At 41.4% G+C, this 26,831-nt stretch overlaps 1 protein-coding gene across 2 annotated transcripts in view; it reads left to right on the top strand.

Moving 5' to 3' along the window:
* The window catches only part of LOC115198434 (protein ELFN1), an 87,807-nt gene that overhangs the window by 23,036 nt on the left and 37,940 nt on the right, over positions 1-26,831 (top strand). For both annotated transcript variants that reach the window (XM_029760366.1, XM_029760375.1), the window contains exon 2: positions 22,592-22,687. The gene's annotated coding sequence lies outside the window, so the exon portion shown is untranslated. The remainder of the gene's footprint in view (positions 1-22,591; positions 22,688-26,831) is intronic.

Raw genomic sequence — 26,831 nt, 5'->3', positions numbered from 1 at the left:
CTCATGTGGTTATTATATATTACATAATGCTACCCATTGTGGTCTATAATAGAGGAGCAAAGTGCGCCTGAATGAATTGCCGTGACTGAACCTGAATAAGTGTGAGGGGGGCTAAACGTCTACGAATGCTCTGCTGAGGCTAGCTGCAAGCTGTAAGCTCTCCCATGCACTCGTCTGAATTACCTGTCGGCATCGATTAGAGGGAGTCAGCATGGACGGTATCTTGGATTTTCTTGCCTTCAGAATTAAGATAATCTCCCGCCGCGCTGTTTGTGATGCCCCTTGTTGACCCTCCTTGAGAATGTGATGTGAGGTCTGTTAGCTCTGCTGTTGGTCCCCCAGCACTAATATCCTGCAGCCACACACAGCCAATCTCTCCACCGCACACACTCTCATCTGTTCATGTCTCCACTCTGCCCCCATCCTCATCTCCTCTCCTCTCACCTTATCTTTCACTTCTTATTTTCAGTTATTCTTATCTCCCCTCCCCTCTTTTACCTCACTTGTCACTTTTCATTCGTTCTCAACTTTACTCTCCACACCACTCATTCTCTCTCTTTCTCTCTCTTTCTCTCTCTTTCTCTCTCTTTCTCTCTCTTTCTCTCTCTTTCTCTCTCTTTCTCTCTCTTTCTCTCTCTTTCTCTTTCTCTTTCTCTCTCTTTCTCTTTCTCTTTCTCTCTCTTTCTCTCTCTTTCTCTCTCTTTCTCTTTCTCTTTCTCTTTCTCTCTCTCTCTCTCTCTCTCTCTCTCTCTCTCTCTCTCTCTCTCTCTCTCTCTCTCTCTCTCTCTCTCTCTCTCTCTCTCTCTCTCTCTCTCTCTCTCTCTCTCTCTCTCTCTCTCTCTCTCTCTCTCTCTCTCTCTCTCTCTCTCTCTCTCTCTCTCTCTCTCTCTCTCTCTCTCTCTCTCTCTCTCTCTCTCTCTCTCTCTCTCTCTCTCTCTCTCTCTCTCTCTCTCTCTCTCTCTCTCTCTCTCTCTCTCTCTCTCTCTCTCTCTCTCTCTCTCTCTCTCTCTCTCTCTCTCTCTCTCTCTCTCTCTCTCTCTCTCTCTCTCTCTCTCTCTCTCTCTCTCTCTCTCTCTCTCTCTCTCTCTCTCTCTCTCTCTCTCTCTCTCTCTCCTCTCTCTCTCTCTCTCTCTCTCTCCTCTCTCTCTCTGAATGGTAGATACAATATGTTGGCAGGGAATTCTAGTGTGCCTTTTTACCATGCAGAGGCAGAACGTCTAGCTCGTTCAGTACATGATATTGGTTTGAAGAGGGTCAAATAGCTCAATTGAAAAGGGTCAATTAGCATTAAAGTGCATAGTCCAAATGTAAGTGTTTAGCCTGTAGCAAAATATCACAGTTCAAGGTACAGGAAACAGTCATTTTAGCTCTATATGATACACTAGTCTTGTATCTAACCTGAAATGAGTGTCAAGTTAAAATGGTGTGCAAAGGTTGATTCGATGTTACATCATTATTCCTATCCTGCCGTCTTCTCCTTTCAAATCAGCAGACTCCAGTGGCCTCTTGCTTTGCCACGACTTCTGTCTGTCTGTCTGTCTGTCTGTCTGTCTGTCTGTCTGTCTGTCTGTCTGTCTGTCTGTCTGTCTGTCTGTCTGTCTGTCTGTCTGTCTGTCTGTCTGTCTGTCTGTCTGTCTGCCCCTTAACATTCTGCAGACGGACTCTTAGAGCCTTTATCAGCTGGATTCAAACACAGCACAGTCGAACGATAGTGTCCTCGTCAAGCCATTTTGTTATTGTGTTTATCATTCCTAATCCCCCAGGTAATCCCATTGACTGACTCCATTATGCCCACACGGCCTATACCTTCCAGGGGGAGGGAACATTGCTGGACAGCCAGCTCCCTCTATCTCTCTCTCTCTCTCCATTTAGCTGTCTGGCTCAGATATGAGTTCATTAGCACTTGATGGTGATGGTCAACAACTTTTCATTGTCTTTCCCTGGGTGACAAACTGTCCCCAAATGAATAACTCTGTAGATTCATGAGGTCTGAGAATAACACGCCCTTAATTGGATTCATTTACAGATGATCATCATCCTCATTAACACCATTTCTGCACAATGATGTAGACTCATCCTTTTATTGCCTCTCCTCCCTCCGGAAATATACAATTATCTTTTTTAAATTGATTTCTGCCACATGCAGAGTTGTAACAACTCACACATGCCCACATAAAACTGCTCTGGACAGAACACACACACACACACACACACACACACACACACACACACACACACACACACACACACACACACACACACACACACACACACACACACACACACACTAGGTTTATCTCCCCTTTGCGAGCACATATATCTAGGTCAGAAGGAGGTTCAAAACATATGTCTCTTTTCATGTTTGTCTGACTTTAATCCACTCTAATCCATAATTTGTCATGCTTAGCTGTAAGTATTAAAGTTCAGGAGGAAAAGGAGATCATGGTGGGACTGGAGAACAGGACTTGGGGCCCTCTCTACTGCTAGCTGACATTATCAATGTCTATAGTGCCTTGAGCAGATCCCTCCCCCCAGTACTGTCCATTGATCTTAGATTTCCCAAGATCCCTCTGAGGGCTGGTGCCTTAACCAACTGTCCAGGAATTTAGGGAGTAGTACACAGAAGTAATGTTATGCAGGACACCTTTCCCTCAAGCAGCTCCTGCCCTGCGTCAAACCTTCACTTTGGCTCCTTGAAGTGGTCAAGAGGATGCTAATGCCTCTCCATTTCCTACAGAGCATCGTAAATTAGGTTCTCAGCATGTTGTGTTGACACAGAGTTGGATTAAGTGCACGACTGTTCAAACCAAGTGAGCAGTATTCAAATCACACCGGTATTGCTTTCAATGGTATTCCTTTCCTCTCCATTCTCTTCCTGGATATTGTTAGGTTATCCAATATATATATATATATATGTGGATTGGTCTACTAAATGATATTGTATTTTATATTCGAATGTTCAATATAAACACATATGCATGGTTCCTTTAACTATTTTAGTTGTTAACTTGGGGGTCTCCATACAACATTAGGGCACAAACACAACATGCCTTTCCCACAGCCCTTAGAGATTCTTCACAGTATATTAGAAAGGAAATGGTCATCTGCTCTGCTCAAATGCATGTTAAACATTTTCATATACTGTAGCTTCGCTATGACATTTCGTCTCACCTTTACCCGGATCACTTCCTTTTAACACCAATTTTCAGCCATACTGCTCAAGAATCCAACATCTGAATTCCTGTTACATGACGTGAATTCAGTCAGCCAGATGAAGACGTCTAAGCGTAGTCGTGTCACTAGCGACACCTCAACAGTGAGGTGCAAAACGACTAGCTATTCATGTTCAGGAGTCTGACTCATTTGTGAGCGACTCACGGTTATCAGTCAAACAATATGACATTTTCATCTGGGGATAATGTGTTAAGCAGATCCCTCTTCCCCGAGGCCTAGAGAAAACGTATTCTCAGACTGAAAGGTACATTTGTCACACTGAGAATTTGATCGGATTTGTGAGTTCCAGAGGTGAAACTCTGATCTGCGTAGAGAGATAACAAGATACTTGTACTGGTTTGGGGCAACTTTCGATCCACACTGTATTTTGCACAGAGGAAGAGCTAAGGCAGAGTAAGAAAGAGAGGGCGTGGGAGAGAGAGAGAACAAAAACAGACTCTACTGCGCTACTGACAGACTCTTACGGTACCTTTCCAAAAGAAGGCTCAGTCAATCAGAACTCAAGGCAGAGGGGAGAGGGGAAAGAGGACGACGTCCATCTTTGGGCTCTCTTTCTCCGCGGTGCTCCTTTAACACATTCGAGTGATGGACGTGTGTCAGCCAGCGTGGATCAGGGAGGTGACGTACGGGGATAATTTGCTGTCTTACATCTCAGCTGCTTGATGGAACCCAGTGGCAGGAGAGCTGAAGGAGAGGCACGGTGGGTGTGGGGATACAGTTCACCAGGACAAGCTGTGCTACTCACCTCTTCCTAAAGCTTACCTGTCAAACACTTCTCACCTGTATGTACAAGCAAGGGTTCAGTTAAAACACCGTGTACAAGGTCTATTTACAGTAAAACATTTCCACACGACTTTAGAGATGTGTAAAAACATTTCAATAAAAAACAAAGTACTGGTAAATGCATGACTATAGCATTCAATACCGTTTCGCCTGTCGTTAAATTGTGTCATAGAATAATTCTGAATAAGAAGAACACGTTTTAAAAAAGTAATGTCAGCTTGAGTAGTGAGGATGTATTTCTCTCTAGACAGAAAAGAAAGATCTGCTTTGTAGTTGTTTGTGAAACCAAAAAGGCTGTCCTCTTCCCTCAACAATTTGTTCAGACATGCCTTTCCCACATTGCATCTCACGTTGTGTCCCTTTTCCCTCGTGTAAAATGTCTTTCTGTTAACAGGATAGGCTGCGTCATAATACAGATCAATGGCACGCGTCAGAACATCAAAGGAGAGTATTAAAAGTGTTGTGACTGGACCATGTTTACAGAGAGATTAGAAAAACGCAGTGGAAGCTCATTCTCTGTCTATTGTTAATTAGCTGTGCTGTGAGATAGCTGAAATAAGAACAATCTGGAACAAGCCATCGGGCCTTTATTGTTCCAGCTTGGAAAAGGTCAAACATTCCATTCCCTGAAGTTTACTCTCGGGGGCTCGGAGCTAAAGCAAACAACCAATAAAGATACCTTCAAGGGGATATTTAGTTCACATTATTATCAGGGTTGGGTAAATTTCAGGCTTACTTACTGATTGCAGGCATGGGAGAAATAATTAAATGAAGACACCAAATGGGCAGTCATTAGGGACGCAAGCCATTTGTGGGCCTGTGGATCGTGCATTCTGCTGGCTCCTACAGGACAGAGCATCCTCACGGAATCATTGTTCTAATGAGGTTGGCACTATGTTTCCCCATGCCAGCACAGTGACAAATCACTGTCAAGCTTCCACTAAATGAGGCATTTTAAAGACAAACAGTAAAATACCCACCATATGCATTACATTTTCAGGGAAAGGTGCACTCTTGTTTTCTGTCTGGCGGAAAGGGAAGTAGACATCTCTTCTCTAACTGAACTTTTCTAATCCATTAAAGGTTACCCCCCTTGAGTCAACATAGCTCCCTTGTTATTTGAGCTTTATCAAAGTATTCACATTGCATCAACATATTGAGAGCTTAGGACTGTAAGGTTCTAAAAAAGAGAATTCTTAGATAATTGGCTTTAACATTTTTGAACCCTCATTGGTTTGAAAGATATCAGCAATTTTGGACTAGTATTCTTTTGAACTTCACATGAATTGGGGGTACAGTATTTACAGTACTATATACAGTTGAAGTCGGAAGTTTACATACACCTTAGCCAAGTACATTTCAACTCAGTTTTTCACAAGTCCTGACATTTAATCCTAGTAAAACTTCCCTCTCTTAGGTCAGTTAGGATCACCACTTTATTTTAAGAATGTGAAATGTCAGAATAATAGTAGAGAGAATTATTTCTTTCAGCTTTTATTTCTTTCATCACATTCCCAGTGGGTCAGAAGTTTACATACACTCAATGCAGGTATGAATTGAGCCACATCTAAAACGTTATACCTTTTCTATATCCATATAGAAACACTAGCTACGACCTGCCTTATTTAGCTAGCTCAATGTGAAATTCTGATTTGGGTTACTTAGCATTGCCTTTAAATTGTTTAACACGAGTCAAACTTTTTGGGTTGCCTTCCACAATGAGTTGGGTGAATTTTGGCCCATTCCTCCTGACAGAGCTGTTGTAACTCAGGTCAGGTTTGTAGGCCTCCTTGCTCGAACATGCTTTTCAGTTCTGCCAACAAATGTTCTATGCGATTGAGGTCAGGGCTTTGTGATAGCCACTCCAATACCTTGATTTTGTTGTCCTTAAGCCATTTTGCCACAACTTTGGAAGAATGCTTGGGGTCATTGTCCATTCGGAAGACCCATTTGCGACCAAGCTTTAACTTCCTGAGTGATGTCTTTAGATGTTGCTTTTGTACCTGTTTCCTCCAGCATCTTCACAAGGTCCTTTGCTGTTGTTCTGGAATTGATTTTCACTTTTCGCACCAAAGTACGTTCATCTCTAGGAGACAGAACACGTCTTCTTGCTGAGCGGTATGACGGCTGCGTGGTCCCATGGTGTTTATACTTGCGTACTATTGTTTGAACATGTACAGATGAAAGCTGTTTAAAGGCACAGTCAACTTAGTGTATGTAAACTACAGACCCACTGGAATTGTGATACAGTGAATTATAAGTGGAATAATCTGTCTGTAAACAATTGTTGGAAAAATTACTTGTGTCATGCACAAAGTAGATGTCCTAACCGACTTGCCAAAACTATAGTTTGTTAACAAGAAATTTGTGAGGTGGTTGAAAAACAAGTTTTAATGACTTTACGTATGTACACTTCCGACTTCAACTGTACATGTACAGTGCTGCTAGTGTAACATTACGTTTGTTTTCCCCCAAGGGCAGTAGTATGGTTCATAAGGCTGATCTATAGTCACATTAGCAGAGCCACATCTCCACTGACACGTAAAGGGCAGACCCGGGGTTCGAACTGCAAACCCTCCGGCTGCTAGCTCGCCTCTCTAATTGCAAGGCTACTTGCCGTTTTAATGGTCCATAGTGAACACGGTGGCACCATGGTCCTCTAGAGTGTGTCCCTGGGAGCTACGGTAGGCCTGTATTGCACACAGTTGTTTGCAGAAAGGAAAGTAATCCTGTGTAGCAACATACCAATGTCTCATCAGTCCCCTGATGGTTGTCTAGGTAAAGGTGTTGGAGGCAAATCTCTCACCTCCCATCCTCATTGGAAGTGTAATGTATTGTAAGCACGGTGATTCTCTATGTGCCTGGTTCCCAGCCAGGCACAGTGCAGTACGGTTGGGAGGAAAGCGTGAACATTGCTACAGTATATGCTACGCATTACTCTCTCGGGTGCTCTGCCATGACTTTCAAAGGTTTCCATGAATAATGCAATTGTTTCAAAGGAAAACATTTGAATTACCCAACAGCAAAGACAAATACCTTTCAAGTTCCATTTCATATTACTTACTTCGCTAAATGATTCATTTTCTGATGTAGGCTTGCGTGATAACCATGCAAACTGTGAATCTGAGTCTACTTTATACTCAGGCACTTTTTACATTTCGATGAATCCACCTCTCAGTTCAGAAGGTATGGTACCTTTATGGCATAGAAAGGCATGGTCAAGACTTCCCTAGATAATGTGGGCGTGTCCTTACAATCTAGAACCTTAAAACCTCAGATAATACTGAGGGAAATGACATTATGTAGAGTGTGTGCGATTGCCTTAGGCAGCACATCTTGGTTCTTTAATATAGCCCATGGCTTTTGAATGGTGGTGAGGAGATATGGTTTGTTAATGGGGTGTTAATTGACTGCTCTTTTGGTTATCAGCATAGAAACAGTATTACTACTACTAAGTGCTTATATAACCATATTAAGCACCATGTCACTCAGGCACGTACTGTTAGAATGTTTAGCTGGTACAGTAGTATGCGCTAGTGCTAATAGTGTTTCCAATCCATTAGCAGTGGAATAATAGAAAAATAAAAATATATACAGTACCAGTCAAAGGGTTTTTCTCAATTTTTACTATTTTCTACATTGTAGAATAAGAGTGAAGACATCAAAACTATGAAATAACACATATGGAATCATGTAGTAACCAAAAAAGTGTTAAACAAATCAAAATATATATTTTATATTTGAGATTCTTCAAAGGAGCCACCCTATGCCTTGATGACAGATGTGCATACTCTTGGCATTCTATCAACCAGCTTCATGAGGAATACTTTTCCAAGTCTTGAAGGAGTTGTGCCATTGTCCTGTTGAAAAACAAATGATAGTCCCACTAAGCGCAAACAAGATGGGATGGTGTATCACTGCAGAATGCTGTGGTAGCCAAGCTGGTTAAGTGTGCCTTGAATTCTAAACAAATCATAGACAGTGTCACCAGCAAAGCACCCCAGACCATCCCACCTCCTCCTCCATGCTTCACGGTGGGAACCACACATGCAGAGATCATCAGTTCTCCTACTCTGTGTCTCACAAAGACACAGCGGTTGGAACCAAAAATCTCACATTTGGACTCCTCAGACCAAAGGACAGATTTCCACTTGTCTAATGTCCATTGCTCGTGTTTTTTGGCCCAAGCAAGTCTCTTCTTCTTATTGGTGTCCTTTAGTAGAGGTTTCTTTGCAGAAATTCAACCCTGAAGGCCTGATTCATGCAATCTCCTCTGAACAGTTGATGTTGAGATGTGTCTGTTACTTGAACTCTGTGAAGCATTTATTTGGGCTGCAATCTGGGGTGCAGTTAACTCTAATGAACTTATCCTATGCAGCAGAGGTAACTCTGGGTCTTCCTTTCCTGTGGCGGTCCTCATGAGAGCCAGTGTCATCATAGCAGTTGATGGTTTTTGCAACTGCACTTGAAGAAACTTTCAAAGTTCTTGAAATTTTCCGTATTGACTGACCTTCATGTCTTAAAGTAATGATGGACTGTCGTTTCTCTTTGATTATTTGAGCTGTTCTTGCTATAATATGGACTAGGTCTTTTACCAAAAATGGGTATCTTCTGTATACCACCCCTACTGTACCTTGTCACAACACAACTGATTGGCTCAAATGCATTAAGAAGGAAAGAAATTACACAAATTAACTTTTAACAAGGCACCTGTTAATTGAAATGCATTCCAGGTGACTACCTCATGAAGCTGGTTGAGAGAATGCCAAGACTGTGCAAAGCTGTCATCAAGGCAAAGGGTGGATACTTTGAAGAATCTCAAATATAAAATATATTTAGACTTGTTTAACACTTTTTTGGTTACTACATGATTCCATATGTGTTATTTTATAGTTTTGATGTATTCTATATTATTCTACAATGCAAAAAAAATAGTAAAAAATAAAGGAAACCCTTGAATGAGTAGGTGTGTCCAAACTTTTGACTGCTACTGTATATCGGGCAGAGCAGCTTCATGCAGTAGGTGTGATTTAAAATAAATACTGAGGCAGTAACAGTGCTGTACTGTACAATAGAAGCGGTATCTCTACTGTACACCAGAGGCGGTATCGCTACTGTACACCAGAGGCGGTATCGCTACTGTACACCAGATTCAGGAACACTACTGTACTGTACACCAGAGGCAGTAACACTACTGTACACCAGATTCAGGAACACTACTGTACTGTACACCAGAGGCAGTAACACTACTGTACACCAGAGGCGGTATCGCTACTGTACACCAGAGGCAGTAAAACTACTGTACTGTACACCAGAGGCAGTAACACTACTGTACACCAGATTCAGTAACACTACTGTACTGTACACCAGAGGCAGTAACACTACTGTACACCAGAGGCGGTATCGCTACTGTACACCAGAGGCAGTAAAACTACTGTACTGTACACCAGAGGCAGTAACACTACTGTACACCAGATTCAGTAACACTACTGTACTGTACACCAGAGGCAGTAACACTACTGTGCACCAGAGGCGGTATCGCTACTGTACACCAGAGGCAGTAAAACTACTGTACTGTACACCAGAGGCAGTAACACTACTGTACACCAGAAGCGGTATCTCTACTGTACACCAGAGGCAGTAACACTACTGTATACCAGATTCAGGAACACTACTGTACTGTACACCAGAGGCAGTAACACTACTGTACACCAGAGGCAGTAACACTACTGTACACCAGAGGCAGTAAAACTAGTGTACTGTACACCAGAGGCAGTAAAACTACTGTACTGTACACCAGAGGCAGTAACACTACTGTACACCAGAGGCAGTAACACTATTGTACTGTACACCAGATTCAGTGACAATACTGTACTCTACACCAAATTCAGTAACACTACTCTACTCTACACCAGATTCAGTAACACTACTGTACTATACACCAGATTCAGTAACACTACTGTACTCTACACCAGATTCAGTAACACTGCTGTACTGTACACCAGAGGCAGTAACGCTACTGTACTATACACCAGAGGCAGTAACGCTACTGTACTCTACACCAGATTCAGTAAAACTACTGTACTGTACACCAGAGGCAGTAACGCTACTGTACTCTACACCAGATTCAGTAACACTACTGTACTGTACACCAGATTCAGTAACACTACTGTACTCTACACCAGATTCAGTAACGCTACTGTACTATACACCAGATTCAGTAACGCTACTGTACTCTACACCAGATTCAGTAACACTACTGTACTCTACACCAGATTCAGTAACACTACTGTACTCTACACCAGATTCAGTAACACTACTGTACTGTACACCAGAGGCAGCTACAGTAATGGTAGTGGTGCATAGGAAACAAAACATTTGGGCTTGAGGGTTTAGCTTCACCTCTTGTAAATTGTAGTCGTTTACTTGTCTATGGTAATTAGTCGAAACCTTTCCAATACTGCGAGCTAACAAACAGCAGTCCACTGAAAATAAAGGATGCTGGAGATGCTGGTACAGATTACGGCTTGTGGACATCTTTTCGCCAATTACTCCAATCTGTAGCTACTCCTTGTCTGCGCTCCAGGTGCTATACATGTTGCACTGTTGAAAGGCGAGCTCATCAATCTATTTTGGGGCATTGACTGGTGTTTCTTTGCTTTGAGATTGTAAACGGCTCTGTCCCCTTGTGCTGCTGTTTGATTGACATGGCAGGAGTCCCAGTCTGGGCTAAGCCTCAGCAGGCTCTCAGAGTGTCTCTCTAATGAAGGCCTCACGCTTCAGGCACACGAACACAATACAACACAGAGCCCTGGAGCAGGCAGGGGGGCAGGGAGGAGTGGCGACAAAAAGCAAACAATGAATTGTGTGAATTTGCCGAGTCGCAAGTCACTTGTGGAGTGCCTTGCAGCAGTGTTAAAAAATTAATAAATCAAGACTGGATCGTTGGGCTCAGGCTTTGCCTCCTAGAAAGAGAACACATTGAGTGAGTCAATATTATTATTTGAAACTAATCATTTAATGCATAATGTTTTCCTTTGTAAGCACTTCTGTGCAAGTTCAATCATGCTACAGAATCATTCTAGATACTGGACATTGACCCAAAAGACATATGATGATTGTTTCGTGTCCTGTTTTGTGTCCTCTAAAATAGCTGAGAATGTGCAATTGACATTAATTTGGCATAACTTTCATTCCATTAAATTTAAGAAAATGAATTTCTGCATCTTAATAGTTGAATGGCATCTACCCTTTGTATCAAAGCATAATTAAATAGACTAGGGTTATTACGGATGGTTAACATGTCAAGCAACCATTTAAAGAGGTCTAAAAAATCTTTGAAAATACAGTCTTGAAATATTCTAATTATTGTATCAAACCTGTATGCTATAGAATGCTAGACCACAGCTGTGTTTGGAACATGTTTTTGCACTGAGTTGCTCTGGATTCTAAGCTACAGTAGACGTCAACACTGTGGCTTTATCAGACCCAAAGGCACACTACCAGCTCTCTCAGGCCCTTTAATGAATCAACTGTGGCAACAGTCATTAATATGAAGGCGTTGTGTAATGCTTAGAGTGCAAACACTTAGCTACTGAGTCTGTCCACTATTGAGCTCTCTTGAAGTAAACTGAAAAAAAATCAGCTGCGGGACGATTTTATTACAATTTGTCCGTTTCTTGATTTATGTATCCATTTGTGTTTGATCACTTAGAGAATCCAAGAGGCTCATCGTTTTAGAGAACCCAGTGTGTGATTTTCTGCAAAAACGAATGCTCTCAAGGCTAAAATAATGTCAAGATTTGGTCCAGCAATATGTGCAAGGCTATTGACATTGTTGTCTATATTCAGAAGGGCCACCCAGCTCTTGTGAAGGATCCAGGTTATTGTGTGGTGATTTATTGAGCTCATACTGCAGCCAGAACAAAGTGCCCTAACCTGGCAAGTAGGATGACGTGGTGGTGAGTGATTTCCAGAGGCTTCAGTGGGCCACATTGCAGCAGAAGCCCAGTGTGCTCTGAATGATAACATGCTCATAATGGAATCAGAAGCAGCAAATTGATTTTCCACTTTTTTTTAAAATCAATTTTGAATATTTGAATGAGCATACATTAACAGTGTGGGAGGGCTTGGCCGGATGGCTGGATGACTGTACACTTTCACTGATTGCTTTGGAGCATTGGACAATGATGTGTTAAAAGTATAGGGCACTTCTCTCTGTTCCGTAAAGCAACTAGGAGATGGTGTCTCGTAACATAAGCTTGTTAAACAAACTCCTGAAGCAGGAGCAGAACACTTGGCCCACTACCGTCCCTCCTGTAGAGAGTACTATGTTCAACACAGCCCTAATGATTGGTGCAGCCCTACTGTCAGCCACCCTCGACATTGCACGTCCTTACCTTCAACTCGATACTTTAAAGGAGTTAGGTGCAGTAGGGGAAAGACAGCTCGGGTCATTTCTTCATTGTGGATTGTCCACAAGGAATGTACAAACCTCTCTCATTGTTCACTGCAGTACAATTCAGTCAAGGCACAGGCACACCACGAGTTAACGCTCGTCAAGTCATTTGCAATCTGCAATTGTTTTGTTTATGCATTTGGAGAGGACAATGTTATTTGTTCCAGCGTCATGCCTCAAGCTTGCTGAAAATGTGAAGGACATCAACATGCAGCACAGGGTGCAGGGACTTACACCTCACAGTGCTCTGCTTCCATCAATTAGAGTGCAACTGGCCTTAATGGGGGGCTCACTATACAATATCTTCATGGAATATCAATCCTGCTGATCCTTTACAGGCCACATCCTTCATTCAGATCTACATGCAGAACTTCATTCCACACACAAGGGAGGCATTTATTATACATGTGTAAATGAGAAGATACTTGTTTCCATGGTGCTGTAGCTCATGATTCTGTGGCATTGTGCTGTCTGACACAATACATCTGCAGGCCAATGTCACCAGGAGTTCATTTTGGATTCGCTAGTTGTTCTCCAAGTCTAGAATAGTACTTTTTGAATATGTCCAACTTACTCTGATTAATATTCTTCTCAGACAGAGAGAGGAACTTTATGACTCAGCACTGTGGATGCTCTGCAGTGCTCCAGTGATCCTGCTCAATGTCCCCAGAATTACACTGAGTCCAAACCCACTAATGGCACTGATGACAATAGTTATCTCCATCTTTTTCTGGCAGGGAGAGTTGTCGAGCGACCAGGAGGCACTGCAGGCCTTCTCACTCTAATTTCAAGCTTGGGGCATATCAGGAGATGATCTACCCCTAACTGTTTTGATGTTTTGCTGAAATTCTCTGGATGAGATCTTCTTCTTGGACCTAGTTCTGTTGTGCCTCCAGAGTTTTGTTACCAAATTTGTTCCCACCTGACTTCCTTATAACATTAACTTGAATATACATTTCAGTGAGAAGTGTCGGTTATCAACGTTCTTGGTTGTGATCCAGGTAGCAGGCTTAGCTGTATCCCTCAACGAAAGTGTACCTCACGAGGCCTGTTAATTAGCCTCACTTTTGTTTTGTGTTTCTTGATTAGCCCGCTACAGTACTCCAGCCCTGTAGCAGGGGTTACAAAGGAAATTAATCTTCCACATGAAAACAGATACATAAATATGATGTGTTACTTGATATGTTTCATTAATAACTGAATACCAAGAGCTGGTTAAAAATAGATGTTCTTCAGGCTTCTATATTGCGATGAAAAATGCATCAGGCACCAGTGAGCAGGCTACTCGTTTCATGGTGTTGTGTTCTAGTTTCAATGTATTATCTAATAATTATTTTAACCCGACTTGAAAAAGACTTCACACAAGGAGGTCAGTTGTTTGTGTGAGCATGTTGACTTGTGGTGTTTCAGAAGTTTACAGATGGAGTCATGGGTTAAGAGATTTAATGACAACTATTCTAAAGCTCATCTCATCACTGATCTCTTCTGTTAATTATAGCGGGTCACACTTATAACAAACTATACTATCAACAAAATATCTGTTGATAAGCAACTGCATGCTAAGGTTACGTTTACGTTTAGGGTTAGGTTTGGAATCAGGGTTAGGATACGGATTTGTCACGGTTGTTGTAGGAAGGAGCGGACCAAAGTGCAGCGTGTGTGTCGTTCCACATTTTATTTTCACTGTGAAACTATGCAATACATACACAATAAACTGAACGAACAAAAACAACAAACCGTGACGCAGAGTAGAAACATACACTAACTCAAACTCAATCTCCCACAAACCCAGGTGGAAAAAACACCTACTTAAGTATGATCTCCAATTAGAGACAACGATGACCAGCTGCATCTAATTGGAGATCATCCCAAACAAAACCCAACATAGAAATACAAAACTAGAACATGACAACATAGAACTAAACTAGAAAACACCCCTGTCAGGCTCTGACCTACTCTACCATAGAAAATAACAGCTTACTAATATCAGGACGTGACAGGATTAAGGTTAGTGTTAGGAGAAGGGTTAAGTTTAGGGTTAGGATAAGGGTTAAGGTTATGGTTAGAACTAGGGTCAGGGTTAGTACATACAGGTGAAGTCAGAAGTTTACATACACTTAGGTTGGAGTCATTAAAACTCGTTTTTTTAACCACTCCACAAATGTCATGTTAACAAACTATAGTTTTGGCAAATCGGTTAGGACATCTACTTAGTGCATGACACAAGTCATTTTTCCAACAATTGTTTATAGACAGATTATTTCACTTATAATTCACTGTATCACAATTCCAGTGGGTCAGAAGTTTACATACACGAAGTTGACTGTGCTTTTAAACAGCTTGGAAAATTCCAGAAAATTATGCCATGGCTTTAGAAGCTTCTGATAGGCTAATTGACATCCTTTGGGTACCTGTGGATGTATTTCAAGGCCAACCTTCAAACTCAGTGCCTCTTTGCTTGATATCATTGGAAAATCAAAAGAAATCAGCCAAGACCTCAGACAAAATATTTTAGACCTCCACAAGTCTGGTTCATCCTTGGGAGCAATTTCCAAATGCCTGAAGGTACCACTTTCATCTGTACAAACAATAGTACACAAGTATAAACACCATGGGACCAAGCAGCCTTCATACCGCTCAGGAAGGAGACACGTTCTGTCTCCTAGAGATGAACGTACTTTGGTGTGAAAAGTGAAAATCAATCCCAGAACAACAGCAAAGGACCATGTGAAGATGCTGGAGGAAACAGGTACAAAAGTATCTATATCCACAGTAAAATTAGTCCTATATCGACATAACCTGAAAGGCCGCTCAGCAAGGAAAAAGCCACTGCTCGAAAACCACCATAAAAAAAAGCCAGACTACAGTTTGCAACTGCACATGGGAACAAAGATCGTACTTTTTGGAGAAATGTCCTCTGGTCTGATGAAACAAAAATAGAACTGTTTGGCCATAATGACCATCGTTATGTTTGGAGGGAAAAGCGGGAGGCTTGCAAGCCGAAGAACACCATTAGAACCGTGAAACACGTGGGTGGCAGCATCATGTTGAAGGGGGTGCTTTGCTGCAAGAGCGACTGGTGCACTTCACAAAATAGATGACATCATGAGGTAGGGAAATGATGTGGATATATTGAAGCAACATCTCAAGACATCACTCAGGAAGCTTGGTCGCAAATGGGTCTTCCAAATGGACAATGACCCCAAGCATACTTCCAAAGTTGTGGCAAAATGGCTTAAGGACAACAAAGTCAAGGTATTGGAGTGGCCATCACAAAGCCCTGACCTCAATCCTATAGCAAATCTGTTGGCAGAACTGAAAAAGCATGTGCGAGCAAGGGGGCCTACAAACCTGACTCAGTTACACCAGCTCTGTCAGGAGGAATAGGCCAAAATTCACCCAACTTAATGTGGGCAGCTTATGGAAGGCTACCCGAAATATTTGACCCAAGTTAAACATTTTAAAGGCAATGCTACCAAATACTAATTGAGTGTATGTAAACTTCTGACCCACTGGGAATGTGATGAAAGAAATAAAAGCTGAAATAAATCATTCTCTCTACTATTTTACTGACATTTCACATTCTTAAAATAAAGTGGTGATCTAACTAACCTAAGACAGTGAATTTTTACTGGAATTAAATGTCAGGACTTGTGAAAAACTGAGTTTAAATGCATTTGGCTAAGGTGTATGTAAACTTCCGACATCAACTGTAGTTAGCTGAAATGTTACTGATCTATCCAAATAAAGTGTTACCTTATAGTGTGCCATGCATGTTCGAAAAATACCCAATCCATCAATCACTTGGTGTCGTCATGTAGCGTCGTCTTTGTTGTATTGAAAGCACACAATGTTGGATGAATCCTTTCTATTCCTGAAAATAACCTCTATCCATTAGTGTCTTAAGGGTCCCCACACTTTCCTTTTTGTGCCTCAGAAGCAATCCTAGATTACCATTATACACTGGATTTCCATGCAACTCTCCGTAGCTTTTGAGGCCCCGGAGAAAAGCTGCTCAAAGCAATAATAGCCCCAGAGTAAAAAACACATGCAGTGAGCCTGTTATACTGTCATGCTAATCTTTCCACCCTACATATCCAGTATAATAACACATTATTGCCTGTGTCACTTAAGAGATCCTTCTTTGATTAAGTATAAAAGTCATTATGGCCTTTTAGAAATCTCTATGAAGATGCTCTTGGTGAATGATTCTTGAGAGCAAAAACAGGCAAGGGAGTACATTAATCTCTTTGTCACATCTGTGTGTATGAGGCCATTCTCAGGAGCACATTACTATTCATACACAGAGCCTTCCCAAAGAGGCAAAGATCAGCTACTAAATGAATAATTCCCCCGGCGAAGTACACAGAAACCCCCTGAGTGCATGTCATTTAATAGCTTCCCCTAGCATTCCTCAGTGTACCATTCAGTCCTCTTTTTATTTTAGAGCAGAACAGTCATGTTCACAACCACCAGTCCCTATACTCCATTAAAGTCGATGTAAGAAAATATGTTGAAATTCAGCCTTGCACAGATCTGCATAGTCCTCTTTTACAGGGCAAGAGTTAAGTGTACAGCTTTTAGGTGTTATAACATTGAGCGCGACATTTGTTACATTGACAGGTTGAAGCATTAACTCTCCGTAATGGAATAGTGAGTAGACATCATTTTTGGACGTGACGAGCTTCTAATAGGGCGGGGGGGGGGGGGGGGTCCATACAGTCATGACAATGTCATCTCGATGTATTCATGACATGATGACATTTTTAGATGGCTCATGAATGTTATATGAACGTTAGCATTTCGACTGACTGGTCGTAAAAGGTGAAAGCCTTCAAAGTAATGATGGGATGTTATTGTATCACGGCATACTTGAAGGGTTTCACTCTTTTTGTAGCTGCAGCGTTTGTCAGAGTATTAACATTAGCAAATGTGTATGGGGTTACAAAATATGGTTATATACAGTACAGTACACATTACACAAATGCGCCACTACACCTCCAGAGTCCAATTAAGACATAGTGTGCATGATGCCAACATTCACTGCTGCTATCAATTCCTGCAACCCTTTCTAGGCTAGTCAGTCAACCTCACTATTACAGCTGGTCATGAGCATTAAGCTGAAAAATGAGTTAGTCAAGCTGACAAAAATTGAGGAGAAAAAAAAAACAGAATAAAAAACTTTGAACAGTGCTCCTCTCTTGTGTCCTGAGGTCCTTCCTTTAACTAAGGTAGTGCGTTATTAAGCATGTTGTTGTGATTCATTTTTAGCTGACCAGCATTTTGGTGGTTGGTTCAATGAGATCGCCTGAAGATTCCAGCTCCCCATGGACTAAAGAAATGTATCTCACATGTGTTGTGTTGGTCTCACACTTCTTTCAGTATAACAACTCATCTTAACATTCCAAGTACACATGCTTGTACAATAATGTCATATACCTTCAATATTGAACCAGTAAACTTGTAGTAAAAGTATCTGGAAACCCATTTTGTTTTGAAATGTGTTTGGAAGGGCCAGAGAATATTTACATTGCCTGATGGTAGACAATAATACTGTATAATCTATTTTTGGCATGTTCATTTCAAGGATTTCGGTGTGTTTTGTTTTCCTAGTGGCTTGCTGTTTGCGGGTCCTTCAGAACAGTCCAGTCTCTCAGTCTCCCTAGGGGGAACCAACAGTGTGGCTCCTCGCTTCCATGCCTCCAGGTCTAACGGCGAGACTGACTCACTCAGATGTGAAATCAAGTTCACAAAAACAGGGTCTGCTTTCCTACTGGATCTTGAGCATAGCGCAACAAAGTGAGAATTCAACAAATACGAAACAAATAGTTGCCTCGGGAAAATGATCCATAAGGTCTTCCTGGAATCAGTCTTTTCCACCCAAACATAATTTATTAGCCTGAATCCATTGTTTTTAGATTAGCGTGGTTGTACTGCATTTAGAAAGGTTGGTTGCATTGCACCACCACAGAATATAGTCACTTTTCAATCCAACTGATGATCAATTGTGTGGTCTAAATATTTCCATTTTAGAGACCAGTATAATGATGATTTAAATGGTTTGACTATGCAGTTCTGTTTACACATGATTGATATCCAGATACAATGGATCCCTCCGGAGGTAGTCAGGAAGATCTGATCACAATCAGATCACAATGAGTCTTTTAATCATCTACACCTCTCTAAATATGTGTGCACAATCAGAATGTCGACAAGATCAGGACAGTCCATGTTAGAACCAGGTGTAAACGGGGCTTCTATTTCCATCATGTGGAGGCTGTTCTTTGTCAAAGGGCGTCCCCGCGGTGATTGTCTAAGCATAATCCCAGTGTGTGCATCTCAGCCCATCACAGAGAAGAATTATAGGGATACTCATGAATGCACGACTGCATACTTCTCATCTTAAAATGGCCTCCAAGACGGCCAGCCACTAGAGGCAAAGCCCTCAGCCTTCGCTTATGACCGTCTTTCTTTTAAGACACCTCAAATCAAATCAAAGTTTATTGGTCTCGTTCACAGTTTAGCAGGTGTTATAGCAGGTGCAGCGAAATGCTTATGTGACTAGGTCCTAAAAATGCAGTAAAACCTTACATCATCCTTATGGTTTCACTGTATGTTACTGTGCTGTGTAGTGCTGCATCTGTCTCCAACTCTGCCTTTGGGAATACTCCCTTGGAATTATGCTCTTGTACAAAAAGCCACCGCACTTAGCAATTCACTTTCTTCTTCTACAAAGCTTGTGTGAGCCTATGGCATTTTTTCATACCTGGAAGATTATTTGAGTTTTTATCTCATTTTTGTATTTGTATTTTCTGCAGATCACACATAATTAAAAATAGGAAATTTTCAGAGCAAAGATACACATACTCACCATATTTTCTTTCTGTTCAAAATTATCTTTAAATGAATTGGCCAGGGGTTCTTTCATTATTCATTGAATTCTTGTGGAATTCCAGTGCTCTTTTTGTTTTCAGATTAATCGATCCATTCCATTCTGAAATCTCTCATCCCGTCTCTGTTGTTTTCTTTGTACAGTCGTTAAAGTCTCAGCTTTAACCAAGCACATTGAGGTCCCTCAGAGAAGGGTTGCAATGCACTACTAAGTTAACAATGTAATTACCATCGCTATTTTATGCTGCACTGCTTTGAAGTATTAAACATAGAGGGGAATACACAACAAAATGTGTAATTGGCAAATGTTGGATTTCCACATTAACAGCCCCAGTTTCATTTTCTATTGTTCAGCCTTGTCATGTTTTTCTTTAGTACAATATTAATTGTATTTTCTTGTCGACAGACCGAGGGAGTGGAATGGACAGATGGTTATCTCACAACTAACTGGGAACATCTTTCTACTGCACATCTTCCACGGTGAATCTAGTACAAGAACAACCGAGCCAGACAAAACAATGTATTGGGAATCCATATTGTTGACATTCCATCCAAGACATGTAATCGGTGTGACGCGTGGAATCTGTGTGGCTTGAATCCCGGGCCTTAACTTAATTCCAGAACCATGGATAACCAATGCCATGACATTACCGTTACTTTCTGCGGTACCCTTTATAATACGTGTGATATTCGACATTGAACAGATTGTAATGCAATCTGTGTATTTTGGCAGACAGAATGTTCTACGTGCAGTATCTTCATAGCAATAATTTATTAATGGTCTAGGAAATTCAACCCCATACTCATGGGGAACATCATTAACTTGAGACAGTAATACCTAAGGACTTCACTAATCGCTTGTAGCAATGTCCTGTAATATTTCTATCATTATCACGAATTGAAACAAGGTATCCAGGGTGTCCTCAATAATGAATACATTAGTATATTATTTCAGACACAAAGGGAATGCATTTCCAGTGCAACAAAGCTTATTTTATGGAATGCTATCTTGGAGGAAAGTGCATGCCAGTGATTTGTGAGCAATTGCGTCAAACTGAAGTGGACCACAGCAGGGCTATTTTGGTCCACATACCCCTGTGTTCCCCTCTGCACTTGTCAGCAGCTGAGCAGAGTCAGTCAGTCAGATTGGACAGAGTTGATGCCCAGCCTTCCAGTGTTTAGGGTCAGTGTGCCGGTGATGTGCCATAAACTCGTGCTCTCTCTCTCTCTCTCCAAGGCCATATGGGACCTTCACCTCCTCCTGGGCTCCGCCCCCCCCCCCCCCACCCCCCACGGCCCGCGGCCCGCTCCCCGCCCCCCCACCCCCCGCCCCACCTCAGAAACACTTACATCACAAATAGGTCAGAATCCTGTCAAAACTACACGTACTGTCTGAGTAGAGAAGAGCATCAGCCTCTGAGATAACATGGGGGGAGGGGATGATTCCGCTCTAATAGGAGATGTGATTCCTGTTAACTTGTCATTTTGTTTCCTTCATTTAGTTACTTCATTGATTTTTTACAAATATGTGCAGGAAACATTTACTTACATTTGAAATCCCCCTGGGGTTTTGCGCTTCTCGTCCGTTGATATTTTTTTCTCTGTTTACATTTTTTTTCTCTGGAAAATAATGTATTGAGTTACGGTTGTGTTTAATAACAGTGAAAACCCATGTAGACGTGTTGTTTTTCATGTCAATATTTGAGAGACCCTTGTATTCCCCCAGGGGTCTGAGTCGAGGGAAGGTTTTTCAGTTCTGCAGTGTAGGCTAGCTGGGGCAGCTATCTGGGGCAGCTGCAGGATCAATCCTGCCAAGGACACAGGGCTTCCCAGGCCTGTTAACGCCATAAAATGGGTCATTGAACAGCTAAATGGAGTCATTATGATGAGTAATTAAAAGAATAGCGCCCAAGACTCCCCAAACTCTTCTTTTGGTTCTTGTTTCCGCCGTTTTTGGGGGGTTTTCATAGGCCCGCCTGCGCTATATGGCAGCTGCCTCGGGGCACTCAAACTATCACCTCTTTCAACAGAATGCAAATTGCATCCTTACCAGCTAATTGAATGGTGTTATCTATCGTCCTCAGATTTATTGAAATTCTAGCAGGGTTTCAGATTTCCATTAGCTACTGTTCAACATTGCATTTCTGTCTGTGTTTTTCCCAAGATACTGCATGTCACGCAAACAGTGGATCACAGGAGAGGGGAATAGAGAATCATTTCATTTCAACAAGGGTACTAATATGAATACTGATAGCGCACTCATCTGAAGCTTGAGTTAATATGTATGTAGGTGTCTCTATATAGGAACTTTTCATTAGTGCAGTGTTGCATAGAGACTTCATAAACAGGATCATACCAACATCAGTAAAGACAACAGCAGGGCTATATATCATATTCTATTTAGCTAACAAATGACATATACTGGGTACAAAGCATCCGTTTCTCATCATTGTCTTGCCTTTCCGTAATATGAACAGAGAGAGCACCCATGTTCCCCCTGGGCAGTGAGTATGGAAAATAGTCATTGGGTTTATACGGGAAGCCATTTAGAGGGAGGAAAGCAAATTGAGTTTTGTTTAATTAGTACGAGCAATTTGCTGATCACAGGAAATTGCATGGCCAGAATATGGTATACAGGATTTCATTAGCTTGTTCCTGTTAATTGAGGTTTCTAGAGTGAATCAAATCATTCCTTTGAAAAAAATTGTTGTGCTATTGGACGTGCTCATGAATTGCTATTGCAGAGAGCCCCGGCAATGATAGGTCATTATAGGTCATAAGGGTCACCCACCTAAGATGAATTCCCCTAATCCATCCTTTATGACAATGGTTCCCAACTCCGGTGCTGGAGTACACACAACAGTACACATTTCTGTTGAAGCCCCAGACAAACACACCTCATTCTACTTGTCATGGGGTTGATGGGCCACAACAGAAATGTATACTGTTGGGGCTACTGGAGGACTGGAGTTGGGAACTACTCCTTTATGAGCACTGCTAAAACCAATGACCCTGTTCTGAAACAAAACAGCAGTGTGAGCTGGCTAGATACTAAAATATGGATTTCCACATGGATTTCTATCTTTGTTTGGGCAGAAATTTTTTAAAACCACTCAAACGTTATTAAGAGATTCATTCACACATTGCACTCTGCCATGTGTTTTCCTGTGCGTAGAGCAAAAAGGAGCAGTTTGATTTACGCTTCGATTATCTGTGTTTCCCCAGAGGACCAGAAGAAGGATCCATGAGGACTGGACTGATGCTGCTGGAGGATCCAAGAGATGCTTTTACTTATCGGAGACATTAACCCATATAGCAGAGGTAAGTCCAGTGACTGGCATGGATTCAACCTTAGCATGACTCCCTCCAGGTGTTACACTGCCCTGTAATGTATGTCCCTAAGAGGATCCCGGGGAATCTCTCTCTAATCTACAGGTCACAATATGCACAGATAACTACATGAGACAAGACAAGCCCTCACAGGACATGGCATTCTCCAACAAAAGAAAATGAATTCGAAGGGTCAGTTCTAAATTCACTGGGTGGGGGTCATAAAAATAAACACCCTCCTCCTCAACGTTACAAATATTTTCACCTGACCCTCCCTTTGAACTTTAAAAATAAAAATGCACACCCTCATAGAATTGATAAAAAATTATGTTTATGTCCACAAATAACAGCAACTCTAGAGACCCTGTGTTTATAAACGTGGATAAACATCAACTTTGCCACTCTGGCATGTTTTTGTGACATAGTCGATGCCACGCAGGGCTACAGGCCAGAAGGTTGAGGGTTCGCTGACCACCACGGACGAGCTTGCTCTCCCTGCTTGTTCCACGAGGCCTACACTACGACCAGAGCCAGCTGCAGACCACGATAAGCTAGGGGGAAATCAGATTTTCTACATTTAGTGCCATATTTATAGTTATATAAAATATATGCAACAAATTTTCCAGTAACAGGTTTCTGTGCCACTGCACCGTACAACCAATTAACAAAGCATAGCGACTTTGGGCGCTAAGAACAGCTCTTAGTCGTGGTATATTGGCCATATACCATGCCCCCTCGTGCCTTATTGCTTAATTGTTCTTACCAGGTAGACTGTTATATTTAAAACAGTTAATATTACACTCTCTGGCTCTGGTATTTGTCTGGTGGACAGCTCTAACAAATAATAAATAGTTGGATAGGTACCTGGGGGCTGAATCTGTGATAATTCTGTGGACCAGACCAAGTTAAATTAATATTACCATTTTTTCCACAGACAGCCAGCCTAGCTGCTTAAAATGATTGACCTCCAGATGAGTATGAGAGGGTAGTTCAAGCACAATTCTTACAAGCTTGTTTTGGCTGGTCTGTAGCTTATTCTTTAGATGTTTGGGGCTGCTGTTGAACCTTGATGTGCAGGCATAATCAAAGTGACACTGGATTAGAGCACTTGCCAGAGTCTTTATGGTGTTTATAGCTAGGTTTCAATCCAATTGCGAAAGATTTTCATGCAAATGTAGAAACATTTGCATAAAAACAATATTTTCCCCATCCAACACAATCTCACACTCAATTCGTGCAAGTATGCAGAAAAAGTATTTCAGCAGATTTCGTGCATTTTTGTGTGTCTTAATTCGTGTGAAAATACATTTTTATGCAACTTCATTCATAGGAAAATACATTTTGGGGAGGCAAACTTCGGAACAATATTTTGAAAGTTATTAGAGCAGTGCATGATGGGCAATGGTGCTCTACACTCCCTTTTTTTGTTTCCCACTTTTATTTGTATATATACAATGCCTTCAGAAAGTATTCAGACCCTTTGACTTTTTCCACATTTCGGTATGTTACAGCTTTACTCTAAAATGGATAAAAAAATACTCAGCAATCTGCACACAATACCCCATAATGACAAAGCGAAAAGAGGTTTTTAGAAATGTTTGCAAATGTATTAAAAAACTAAAACAGAAATACCTTCTTCACAAAAGTATTCAGTCCCTTTACTATGAGACTCGATTTTGAGCTCAGGTTCATCCTGTTTCCATTGATTATCCTTGAGATGTTTCTACAACTGGATTGGAGTCCACCTGTGGTAAATTCAATTGATTGGACATGATTTGGAAAGGCACGCACATGTCTATATAAGGTCCCACAGTTGACAATGCATGTCAGAGCAAAAATCAAGCCATGAGGTCGAAGTAATTGTCCGTAGAGCTCCAAGACTGGATTGTGTCGCGGCACAGATCTGGGGAAGGGTACCAAAACATTTCTGCAGAATTGAAGGTCCCCAAGAACACAGTGGCCTCCATCACCACCAAGACTCTTCCTAGAGCTGGCCGCCCAGCCAAACTGAGCAATCGGGGGAGAAAGGCCTTGGTCAGGGAGGTGACCAAGAACCTGATGGTCACTCTGACAGAGCTCTAGAGTTCCTCTGTGGAGATGAGAGAACCTTCCAGAATGACAACCAACTCCACCAGTCAGGCATTTATGGTAGAGTTGACAGACGGAAGCCAATCCTCAGTAAAAGGCAGATGACAGCCTGCTTGTACTTTGCCAAAAGGCACCTAAAGTCTCTTAGACCATGAGAAACAAGATTCTCTGGTCTGATGAAACCAAGATTGAACTCTTTTGCCTAAATGTCAAGCGTCACATCTGGACGAAACCTGGCACCATCCCTACTGTCACGTCCTGACCATAGAAAGCTGTTATTTTCTATGGTAGAGTAGGTCAGGGTGTGACAGGGGGGTTTTCTAGTTTAGTTTTTCTATGTTGTTATGTTCTAGTTTTGTATTTCTATGTTGGGTTTTGTTTGGGATGATCTCCAATTAGAGGCAGCTGGTCATCGTTGTCTCTAATTGGAGATCATACTTAAGGTGTTTTTCCCACCTGGGTTTGTGGGAGATTGTTTTTGAGTTAGTGTATGTTTCACCTCTGCGTCATGTTTTTTTTTTTGTTCTTTAGTTATGTGTATGTATTGCTTAGTTTCACAGTGAAAATAAAATGTGGACGACACACACGCTGCACTTCGGTCCGCTCCTTCCTACAACAACCGTGACACCTACAGTGAAGCATGGTGGTGGTATCATCATGCAGTGGGAATGTTTTTAAGCGGCAGGGACTGAGAGACTTTGATCGAGGCAAAGATGAAGGGAACAAAGTACAGAGAGATCCTTGATGAAAACCTGCTCCAGAGCACCCAGGACCTCAGACTGGGGAGAACGTTCACCTTCCAACAGGACAATGACCCTAAGCACACAGCCAAGACAATGCAGGAGTGGCTTCGGGACAAGTCTCTGAATGTCTTTGAGTGGCCCAGCCCGGACTTGAACCCGATCAAACATCTCTGGAGAGACCTGAAAATAGCTGTGCAGCAACGCTCCCCATCCAACCTGACATAGCTTGAGAGGATCTGCAGAGACGAGTGGGATAAACTCCCCAAATATAGGTGTGCCAAGCTTGTAGTGTCATACCCAAGAAGACTCGAGGCTGTAATCACTGCAAAAGGTGCTTCAACAAAGTACTGAGTAAAGGGTCTGAATATTTATGTAAATGTGATATTTCAGTTTTTTTTAAATAAATTTGCAAACATTTCTGAAACAGTTTTTGCTTTGTCATTATAGTGTGTAGATTTATTAGGAAAAATAACAATTTATTTCATTTTAGAATAAGGCTGTAACGTAACAAAATGTGTAAAAAGTCAAGGGGTCTGAATACCTTCCGAATGCACTGTATGTCGAATTTTATGAGGGTCGCCAGATTGGAGAAAAAAAATACAGATGTTTTTTTTTTGTGGTATCGATAAAGATATTTGATTGGGGAATGTGGATACAATTTTATGTTGGGAAATTATATAATACACACCATTATACACTTACACACATATATACACACACTCACTTTGTTTTTACTGATGTTATATCCAACTCTTGACTTTTGTATTTATCATTTTTTATAAAATATTTGTATCTAGTTGTCATGTATTCATTATCTTTAACTGGTTAAATGTTTGTAGTTTGCATGTTTCAGTAATGATTAACATGGTTAAATAGCCCTAAATCTCTACCTGATTTAGTTTTTGGTATATTTGGCATTTTTATACATATTCTATATTTCCACTGAAGAAAGCAATAATTAATCAACACTCTACTGTAAATAAATGGACACTACCTGTTATAAAACGGAAATTGCTCTTCATGTCATGGCTGTCTGAAGAATGGGACCGAGGCGCAGCGTGTGTATCGTTCCACATTTTATTTTAACTGTGAAATTATGCAAGACATACAAATAAACTAATAAACAGAACAACAAACCGTGACGAAGAGGTGCAACATACACTAACTCAAAATAATCTCCCACAAAACCTAGTGGGAAAAACAACAACTTAAATATGATCCCCAATTAGAGACAACGATGACCAGCTGCCTCTAATTGGAGATCATCCCAACAAAAAAAACCATAGAAATACATAAACTAGAAC

Source organism: Salmo trutta, chromosome 1 (assembly GCF_901001165.1).
Source record: "Salmo trutta chromosome 1, fSalTru1.1, whole genome shotgun sequence".
NCBI lineage: Eukaryota > Metazoa > Chordata > Actinopteri > Salmoniformes > Salmonidae > Salmo > Salmo trutta.
This window is presented reverse-complemented; position numbering and strand designations above follow the sequence as displayed.